The following is an 11,492-nucleotide window of genomic DNA, read 5'->3' as shown; positions in this document are numbered from 1 at the left end:
CAGTAGGGTAAGGGAACCCAGGAGAACAGCTCTGCCATGTGGCTTGCAGTCTAGGGCTTTATGGTGATGGGATTAGTTTCCGGGTAGTCTTTGGCTAATCTTTCTAATTCAGAGTCTTTCCTGGTGGCGCACACATCGCTCAGCCAAGATGGATGCTAGCGAGAGGGATTCTGGGAAGTGAACGACACGCGGTGTCTCCTTTCGACCTTTCTGAACTCTTCCAGTTGGTGGTGACTTATTAGTTCCATATTCCTTATCACGATCTCCTGTCATAAAACAACTCATGCAAATGGTTACTATGGTGCCTGGCCAGGGTGGGCGGTTTCAATCAGTGTGCTTCCCCTAACAGTTTCATATCTAGTTCTAACTATTGCTTCTTGACCTGCATACAGATTTCTCAGGAGTCAGGTGAGGTGGTCTGGTATTCCCCCCAAATTTCCACTGTTTGTTGTGATCCACACAGTCAAAGGCTTTGGCATAGTTAATAAAGCAGCAGCAAATGTTTTTTCTGAAACTCTCTTGCTTTTTCTATAATCCAGTGGATGTTGACAATTTGATCTCTGGTTCCTCTTCCTTTTCTAAATCCAGCTTGGGATTTAAGGAATTTGGTTTAGGTCATACCTGAATGGTCTAGTGGTTTTCCCTACTTTCTTCAATTTAAGTCTGAATTTGGCAGTAAGGAATTCATGATCTGAGCCACAGTCAGCTCCTGGTTTTATTTTTGCTGATTGTATAGAGCTTCTCCATCTTGGGCTGAACAGAATATAATCAATCTGATTTTGGTGTTGACCATCTGGTGATGTCCATGTGTAGACTATTCTCTACATGTGCACAGGTCTACATGTGCACACATCATGGTGGAGAGTTCTGACAAAACGTGGTCCAATGGTAAACCACTTCCGTATTCCTGCCTCGAGAACCCCATGAACAGTATGAAAAGGCAAAATACAGGACACTCAAAGATGAACTCCACAGGTCGGTAGGTGCCCAGTATGCTACTGGAGATCAGTGGAGAAATAGTTCCAGAAAGAATGAAGAGTTGGAGCCAAAGCAAAACAACACCCAGTTGTGGATGTGACTGGTGATGGAAGTAAATTCCAAGGCTGCAAATGAACCTGGAATATTGCATAGGAACCTGAATGTCAGGTCCATGAATCAAGGCAAATTGGAAATGGTCGAACAGGAGATGGCAAGGGTGAACATGGACATTTTAGGAACCAGTGAACTAAAATGGACTGGAATGGGTGAATTTAACTTAAAGAGATAAACAAACACATTTCTGTTATTTTATTCTCTAGCCTTATTTTAGCCAAATAAGTCTAGGAAATTTTTTTAAATGGAAGTATATTTGACTTACAATACATTTATACGTACAGATACATATATATTCTTTTGACTAAAAAATATAGTCACAACCTGTAAGCAGAGAGTTAGTTTATGTTAAGCCCATGAGATAGCATCTCAGTTGTTTTGAAAAAACTGCTCCAAGGAGGAAGGAGTGGAAGTCAGGCTATATACGAGTTTGCAACAGAGGGAGCAGGGCTGTCTGAACAACAAAGGTCAGGTATCAAGGAATTTAGCATTCTTCGTATGGGAAGATGCAAGCCTCAGGGCTCACTGAATTCATTCCTTTCATATGCACCTCAGCTATCTGAGGCCAATCCTGTTTTCTTTTTCACCTTGCTGCCTGCATTCCCCCAGCTCCTCAGCAATCAACTCGGGGGTAGCAGTGCCCAATGGATTGCAGTTTTGGGAGCCCTCATTCACATTTGGAGGCCAGAAATCCCTGATGGCTGTGACATCTTGTTTTTACTATTTATTTTCTTATTTATTAATATGGCAGGAGATATTTTCATTTCACAGTTCTCTTGGTCTCTGTTCAAATATCAGTCTTAGAAAAGACTTTCTGATGACCTTATCTAAATGAATGCATAAGTGAATACATTCACCAATGCTCATTTAGGCTGTACCTGGAAGAGGCTTTTTCTCAAAAAGATAAACAAATGAACAAATTTCTGTTATTTTATTCCTTATCCTTATTTTAGCCAAATAAATCTAGGAAAAAAAATTTTTTAATGGGAGTATAGTTAATTTACAATATTGTGTGAGTTTCAGGTGTACAGAAGAGTGATTTAAATACATACACACACATATTCTTTTTCAGATTCTTTCCCTTATAGATTATTATGTAATAGTGACTATAGTTCCCTATGCTATACATATAGCAGACCCTTGTGCATTATCTATTTTTATACATAGTAGTTTGTATCTGTTAAACCCAGCCTCAGTTCAGTTCAGCTCAGTTACTCAGTCCTGTCTGACTCTCTGTGACCCCATCAACTGCAGCACGCCAGGCTTCCCAGTCCATCACCAGCTCTCAAAGCTTGCTCAAACTCACGTCCATGGAGTCAGTGATGCCATCCAACCATCTCATCCTCTGTTGTCCCCTTCTCCTCCCTTCGATCTTTCCCAGCAGCAGGGTCTTCTCCAATGAGTCAGTTCTTCCCATCAGATGCCCAAAGTATTGGAGCTTCAGCTTTGGCATCAGTCCTTCCAATGAATATTCAGGGTTGATTTCCATTAGGATTGACTGGTTTGATCTCTGTGCTGTCCAAGGGACTCTCAAGAACGTTCTTCAACACCACACTTCGAAAGCATCAGTTCTTCAGCCCAAGGGAATACCAGCCTAGGGAATTCTTAAATTCATTCTCAGCACCCATTTCTTAGTCTGGACTCAATAATTAAGTCTTTCAAAACAGATAATCCCTGTGGAGATTAGGCTGCCCTCTCCAGCCTCTTCTTCCTAGAAAGCTTGGGCAAAAGAGAGTAGGATTTATTTAAATAGCTAAAACACACTCTCACACAAATCCTGGAAAATAAAGCAGATAAGAGTTTTCTAACTTCGTGTATTTTCAATGTTTACTATGAGCCCTTTTTTCAAATCCTTTTTTTCAAACTGATCTTTTACCACTCCCACTCTTAGTGGAGTCCCAAGACTTTTTGGACTTTGGAGATTACTTGCTGATTTCCAGCTCATATTGCTAGCAAACAGAAGGCAAGAATGGAAACATTATTAGCATTTTTGCCCTTCCCTTAGAGAATGCCCTCAAGCTGCAAAAGCTACTAGGTCCCCAGGAAGGCTTGGGGAGAAGGGGAAGAGCTGAGACACCTGAGCTTAGCTCCTGTCCTTTTGGGTGAGGGAAGGGAGCTTTGAGCTTACGGTAAGCCTGCAGGAATCTAAATTTGCATTCATTATCAGTCCATTGGTTTATCTATTCCTTTATTTACTCGACAAATACTTTGGGTCAGGGCTTCCCTTGTGGCTCAGCTGGTAAAGAATCTGCCTGCAGTACCGGAGACCTGGGTTCAATCCTTGGATTGGGAAGACCTTCTGGAGAAGGGAAAGGTTACCCACTCCAGTCTTCTGGCCTGGAAAATTCCATGGACTGTATAGTCCATGGGGTCGCAAAGAGTCAGACACGACTGAGCGACTTTCACTTCATTTCATTTCACTTGACTAAAAGCCAAGAAGAGCTCCAAGCATTATCTGCAGATTGGTGGAGGAGTGGAGCAAAACGTTTAGTGGTAAGAATAAAAGTAACAGGACTTTTCAAATTAGGCGATAAAATTCTTAAGTTTATATGTAAAGATAATGTGAGAACATTCCTCCAGGGGAAAAAATAATATGGCCCTAAAGTGAAGTTGCTCAGTCGTGTCCAAATCTTTGCGACCCCATGGACTGTAGCCCACCAGGGTCCTCCGTCCATGGGATTCTCCAGGCAAGAATTCTGGAGTGGCTTGCCATTTCCTTCTCCAGGGGATCTTCGCGATCCGGGGATCGAACCCAGGTCTCCTGCATTGCAGGCAGACGCTTTAACCTCTGAGCCACCAGGGAAGCCCAATATGGCCCTAACAGATATTATATACCTTCAATAACATGGGGCGCTGGAGTTCAAATAAAGAGAACAAAAGTTCACACAGATTTGTGAATTTAATATGCCATAAAGATGGCATCTCAAGTCAGTGAAGAAAAGGTAAACTCTTCAATAAACGGTATTGAGACAAGTGGGGAACCATCCGGGAAAAATTAAAGCTGTCACACCTAACCCCTTGAAACTGGACAAATTACAAAAGGATCACAAATTTAAATATAGCAAATCCTTGGGTAGCTGGGGCCTTAGGCAGCTCTCTTTAACTGCTCCTGCTCCAGCCCCTCCTGGGGCCACACCCCATCTCTGCCCCCACACAGTTCTGCAGAGCAGTAAGATTCACATCCCTAACTCTTCTCCAGTCCTGGCTTTTCTTTCCTTCTGGCTCTAAGGTGCTCTGTGTCTGTCTCTTTGTCTCCGTCTCTTTGTCTCTGTGTGTATCTGGGGCCAAGAGCAGTTGGTGAAATAAATTAAAAAATAATAAATAAATAAACAAATATAGCAAACTCAACCGTAAAATTACTAGGGAAAAAAAATAAAACACAGTGACTACTTCAGTAATCTTGGGGAGCAGAAGACTTTTATAACTATGATACAAAATCCAGAAACCACGGAGTTAAACTGCATTAAAAAAAAAAAAATCCACGTGGCAAAACTCAGAAGGAAAATCAATACCAACAACAAACTGAGAGACAGGATTTGCAGTTCATGAGAAAGAAAATGCTAATTTCCTTAATTTCACTTACAAATGATCTAGTTGGAAAAATAGGTAAAGGACGTGAAGAGATAGAAAAGGAAATAAAATATCTCCAAAACCTACGAGGATTAGGAGGAATGGAAGTTGGAATTGTAAATCAATTGCACTTCAATTTTTAAAAAGAAAGAAGACTTCTCTGCTGGTCCAGTGCTTTGGAAAACGGGGGGGAGGGAGAGGGAGTGGGAGAATGATAGCTTATGGTGAATGGTGTCGGATTCCTGATCTCCAAAGATTTAGCTTTGGGACTAGGGACCAGGCTCGATCACTCAAGAGCTTTTGTACAGCAGAATTTTATTGAAGTGAGAAAGGGACAGAAATAGCTTCTGGCACAGACATCAGAAGAGGGACTGAGAATGCCCCCCATGCTAGTTTTAGCAAGCTGTTCTGTGTCTATCAGAAAGCTATTGCTCAGATAACAGAGACACCTCAAGGCTGAGGGAGTTTCACCAGGCCCCTCTCCCACAATATGCATTTTTGAGATAGGATGGCAGGAGGTGTGTCATCCTCCAGCCATAAAACAATTGATATGAATACTGGTTTGTTAAGCTATTATCAGACCATGGTTTGAGAAAAGGAGAAAAGTTAGTCTTAGGTGGAACCGTTTTGAAGAAAGGCATATTCCAAAACAAATACATAATTTCATTAACGTAGCTTAAGAAAAACCATTCCATGAGAAAAATGCATTGGTTAGCTCAAGGTTTGAGAAAAGTTAAGTTCAGGTGGAACCAGGTGTTGTCAGAGCAACACAGAATTTTAAGAGACACTTGCAACCTATTTACTCCATTTGGAGACCCATGGCCTTCCTGCCTGTTTCCCTCTCAGGAATGGGGTGGGGGGGTGTCTGTGGACTCCTGAGCTTGGAAGCCTTTTTTCTCCCATTTCCTGCCCTTTCCTAAATTCCAAACAGTGGATTCAAACAGTTGCTAATCAAGGGAAGAGCAGCCATGAAACCACCTCAGTTGAGTTCAGTGGCTCAGTTGTGTCCGACTCTTTGCTACCCAATGGACTGCAGCACGCCAGGCTTCCTTGTCCATCACCAACTCCTGGAGCTTACTCAAACTCATGTCCATGGAGGCAGTGATGCCATCCAACCACCTCATCCTCTGTCATCCCCTTCTCCAGCCTTCAATCTTTCCCAGCATCAGGGTCTTTTCCAATGAGTCAGTTCTTCGAATCAGGTAGCCAAAATATTGGAGCTCCAGCTTCAATATCAGTCCTTCCAATGAATATTCAAGACTGATTTCCTTTGGATTGCCTGGTTGGATCTCCTTGCAGACCAAGGGACTCTCAAGAGTCTTCTCCAACACCATAGTTCAAAGGCATCAATTCTTTGGCACTCAGCTTTCTTTATAGTCCAACTCTCACATCCATACACGACCACTGGGAAAACCATAGCTTTGACTAGATGGACCTTTGTTGGCAAAGTAATGTCTCTGCTTTTTAATATGCTATCTAGGTTGTTCATAGCTTTTCTTCCAAGGAGTAAGTGTCTTTTAATTTCATGGCTGCAGTCACCATCTGCAGTGATTTTGGAGCCCCCACAAAATAAAGTCTGACACTGTTTCCACTGTTTGCCATCTATTTCCCATGAAGTGATGGGACCGGATGCCATGATCTTCGTTTTCTGAATGTTGAGCTTTAAGCCAACTTTTTCACTCTCCTCTTTCACTTTCATCAAGAGGCTTTTTAGTTCCTCTTCACTTTCTGTCATAAGGGTGGTGTCATCTGCATATCTGAGGTTATTGGTATTTCTCCCGGCAATCTTGATTCCAGCTTGTGCTTCTTCCAGTGCAGCGTTTCTCATGATGTACTCTGCATAGAAGTTAAATAAGCAGGATGACAATATACAGACTTGACATACTCCTTTTCTTACTTGGAACCAGTCTGTTGTTCCATGTCCAGTTCTAACTGTTGCTTCCTGACCTGCATGTATGTTTCTCAAGAGGTATTCCTATCTCTTTCAGAATTTTCCACAGTTTATTGTGATCCACACAGTCAAAGGCTTTGGCATAGTCAATAAAGCAGAAATAGATGTTTTTCTGGAACTCTCTTGCTTTTTCGATGATCCAGTGGATGTTGGCAATTTGATCTTTGCTTCCTCTGCTTTTTCTAAAACCAGCTTGAGCATCAGAAGTTCACAATTCATGTATCACTGAAGCCTGGCTTGGAGAATTTTGAGTGTTACTTTACTAGCATGAGTGCAATTGTGCAGTAGTTTGAGCATTCTTTGGTATTGCCTTTCTTTGGGATTGGAATGAAAACTGACCTTTTCAGTCCTGTGGCCACTGCTGAGTTTTCCAAATTTGCTGGCATAGTGAGTGCAGCACTTTCACAGCATCGTCTTTCAGGATTTGAAACAGCTCAACTGGAATTCCATCACCTCCACTAGCTTTGTTTGTAGTGATGCTTTCTAAGGCCCACTTGACTTCACATTCCAGGATGTCTGGCTCTAGATGAGTGATCACACCATCATGATTATCTGGGTCGTGAAGATCTTTGTTGTACAGTTCTGTGTATTCTTCCCACCTCTTCTTAATATCTTCTACTTCTGTTAGGTCTGTACAATTTCTGTCCTTTATCGAGTGCATCTTTGCATGAAATGTTCCCTTGGTATCTCTAATTTTCTTGAAGAGACCTCTAGTCTTTCCCATTCTGTTCTTTTCCTCTATTTCTTTGCATTGATCACTGAAGAAACCTTTCTTATCTCTCTTGCTATTCTCTGGAACTCTGCATTCAGATGCTTGTATCTTTCCTTTCTCCTTTGCTTTTCACCTCTCTTCTTTTCACAGCTATTTGTAAGGCCAAACCTCTGTCTAAAACTCTGTCTCCAAAATTTAATCCAGCACCAGTGCAGAGAGGCAGTTTTCAGCACCATTAGGACTTTGTATTTTCACTGCCAAAGGCAAGAGTTCAATCCCTGGTCAGGGACTAAAATCACGCAAGTTGCCTGACATGGAGGAAAAAAACAAACACACACACAAAGTTTGAAAAAAAGAAAGAAAAAGGAAAAAAAAATAAAATAGAGAAATAACAATTAAAACTGTACTTAAAAAAAACCTACACTGGAATGTTGTTTCCCCACCTGATTGCTGATATCCCAAAGTTTGATAGCTATTTTGGCTTGAGAGGGTGTTTGCAGGCAGTGTCCTTATACATTCTCAGTGGGTCCGCATATTGGAAGATGCTTTCGTCAAACCTGTGACTGTCACTAACCCCCATTCTCTTTGACTCAGCAATGCCAGTTCTAGGAATTTATCCTACAGACATAATCTCACATGTGCAAAATATCATAGATAAAATTAATCAAAGCACTAACAGATTGTTAACAATTTATAGCCAAGGAGCAGAATGATGGGTGAGGGGGTTAATTGGATGGAACATTCTAAGAGGAAAGGAGGGTTGGGATTCTGGCTAAAGTGACATAGCAGGATTCCTAGTGAGGGCAAGCCAGGGCATGAGATATCACCTGAGATAGTGAAAGAAAGTGAAAGAAAATAAAGTCTGCCACTGCTTCCTCTTTTTCCCCTTTGTTTGCCATGAAGTGATGGGACCGGATGCCTGTTTGTTATTCTTTTCCTAATCTCTCATTTCTTTTCAGGAGCATAGTGGCACTCAGGAGTCAAGGAGGGAGGAGGGCGGCAGGCCATGTTTCTTCTCCCCTGAGTTGAGTTTCCACCTCCCTGTACCCCTTATAGTTCCAGGGCCTTCAGCCCGGGCATGGCCATCAGCCCAAAGCCAACATCCCCTCAGTATAAGCCAAGTGAAGGAGAACCATGGGACCTGGGGAGGGAGGCTAGTTTGAATAAGACAGGGCGAGAACCTGAGAAGCAGCCTTTGAACCTCTGAAAGGGAAGTCGCTCAGTCGTGTCTGACTCTTTGCGACCCCATGGACTGTAGCCTACCAGGCTCCTCTGTCCATGGGATTTTCCAGGCAAGAATACTGGAGTGGGTTGCCATTGCCTTCTCCAGGAGATCTTCCTGACCCAGGGATTGAACCCGGGTCACCAGCATTGTAGGCAGACGCTTTACCATCTGAGCCACGACCTGATCAGATGTGAAGGGGGATCAGATATAGAGTATGGAGGATTCTGGCTAAACCCATTTAAGATAATTCTTGCTAAAATTGTGGACAAAGAAAAATTGAAGCCTCATAGAAAAGTTTAGGGGGTCCTGAGCTGAATGTGGTCAAGGAGAGAATCTTTGTCATGTCCTTTTCTACTTTTAAAAATATTTAGTCACATTACTGTATTACTGTAGTTTTTTTTTTTTTTTTTGCCACACTACACAAGGCATGCGCGATCTTAGTTTCCCCAGTAGGGACTGAACCTATGCCCTTTGCAGTGGAAGCATGGAGTCTTAACCACTGGACTGCCAGGGAAGTCCCATACAAGAAAACTTTTTTATATAAACCAAAAAGTAACAAAGCATTTAATACAAAATAATTCATAGACTGTAGGAAGGGATACTTAGACTGAAAAAAGCAGGGAACCATTGACTTATGTAAAGATATAAAGTGTTTTTACAGGAACCAAATCATTATTCAAACTCCCTTTGGAAAGAAAATAATAGGAAGATTGAGATTGGTGTTTATGGTGTAGATTTTTGACATTAAGATTCTCAAAGTTTGTGCAACATAGTATCAGGTAGATCTGCTCACAGCAATAGAGTCCTCTTGGCTTGGCAGGATGCCAGCCGTATCTCTTATACTTTCTTAAATTTTGTAGCACTCAGCAAACACCAATAAGAGGGATTGCTTCTGCTTCCCACTCTGTAGTCTTCCCTTTTAAATTAAAAATTTCCTCTGGGGGAGAGCCAAAGAGTACCAGTAGGGGAAGGAACACTAGCCCCACAGCTAAAATTCCCAAGATTCAAGCTCTCCTCCGTCTCTCACAGCCTGGGGGATCCTACACAGTATCTCTGTGTGTGTCTCCAACTTCATCTTCTCATATTTAAAGGGGCAACATCATCTGTGCTTGTCCAACTTCAAAGACTTATTGTGAAACAAAACAGACAAGGTGGGCGAAAGGCCTTTGAAAAGCTCCAAGTATTGTTCTGATGTAGGGCTGCCAGATAAAATATAGGATTCCAGGTTGTAATGGAAATTCAGACAAACAGCAAATGCTTTATGTATATATCCCATGCAATATTTGGAATTATACTTACACTGAAACTCAATTTGCTATTTATCTGAAGTTCAAATTTAACTGAACATCCTATATTTTTATTTGCTAAATCTGGCAACCCTTTTTGCTATCATATAACAGCATCAATGAAAACAATAGAAAATACTTACCTAGTGGTTACTACATCCAGGACTGTTCCTTGAGCCATATATATCTGTATTTAAACTCACTAAATACTTACAAGGAAGGTGTACTACTAGACTTACTTCAGCTGCCTTAATTAAGACAGGAATTTGCCCAGTGTCACATGGCTACTATGTTCAAGCGCTAAAACTTGCTCATAATTCCTATATCACCTGTTTGGTTAGCACTGGCTCAGCAGACTCACTGATAAATGTTTTGTGTTTGAAGAAATGCATGGATTGCCCTTGTGCTAAAATGTTCTCCCAGAGAAAGAAATGACTGTTTTGTTTCCCTATAAGACAAAACATCATTATTCCTATTGGTATAGATGGTGAAACAAGGCGTGGTAACTTTTCTAACATCAGAGAATTCTTTCACGCATAGCCCAAACATTTTATTGAGCAACTACTATATGCTGCACACAGTTCTAGAGACTTGTGATATAGCAGAACAAAATAGGCAAAGATCTCTGGATTTACAGAGCTTATATTCTAGCTAGGAGAAACAGACCAAAACAAACAAACAAACAAACAAACAAAAAAAAGACAAAAAAAAGGCAAATTCTACAGTAATTAGAAGGTGAAAACTATGCAATAAAAAATAGAGCAAAGACTTCCCTGGCAGGGCAGTAGTTAAGAATCTGCAATTGCACTGTAGGGGCACAGGTTCAATTCCTGGTGGGGGAACTAAGATCCCTCAGGCAGTGCAGTATGTGCCCCCCCCCCAAGAAAAATGTTACTTAACAGGTGAACCCTAACAGATAAAAACTACCAGGAACACACCTGTAGTCCAACAAAGAGGTTAACTTGCTGCAGCAGGGGAGACCACATAGGGGAGGAAGGTGGGCATCTTGGAAAAGGGAGTAGGGAGGGGCTTCTCACAGGATTGAAGCTCTTTTTGGATAACAGCACAAGCAGATGGAGGGACCAGCTCTGGGCTGGGTGCTGTTGTGAGGTGCAGCAGTGTAGGAACTGGGTATCTTATAAATCTTTGCGTGCTCAGGTAACAGGGAAGAGCCAAGTCTGACTCCATGTTGGATCTGATTCTTTGATTTAAACCTTGTCATTGCTCTTATTATAATCATACATTATAGCCTGCCTCAGGGAACCCTGCCCTCTGCTGAAAGGTAAACTAAAGTGGCTTTGTTCCACTCACTGGGAGACAATCTGACCATGCCCACCTGTCAATGGCTGCAAGAAAAAAAGTGATTAACACAGCCCCTCCTATTTTGCAAGATAAAGCTACTTTACTTCCTCACCTCTTGTCTCTCTCTGTTCTATAAAGGAAACTGGCATCCTGGCCCCCATAGGATGGTGTTTCAGGGACCTAGTCTGCTATCACCGTGGTACACAGGTGATACTTTCCTATTCCTGGCCTCCACACCTCATCTCTCAGTTTATTGGCCTGTCATCAGCAAGCAGATTGAGCTTGGACTTGGTAATGGAGGGAGAAATGAAGCGGGGCTGGGCAAGTCATTAGTAAAAATGCTGCATTTTCTCA

Source organism: Ovis canadensis, chromosome 4, assembly GCF_042477335.2.
Source record: "Ovis canadensis isolate MfBH-ARS-UI-01 breed Bighorn chromosome 4, ARS-UI_OviCan_v2, whole genome shotgun sequence".
Taxonomy (NCBI): domain Eukaryota; kingdom Metazoa; phylum Chordata; class Mammalia; order Artiodactyla; family Bovidae; genus Ovis; species Ovis canadensis.
Note: the sequence above shows the minus strand (reverse complement) of the source record.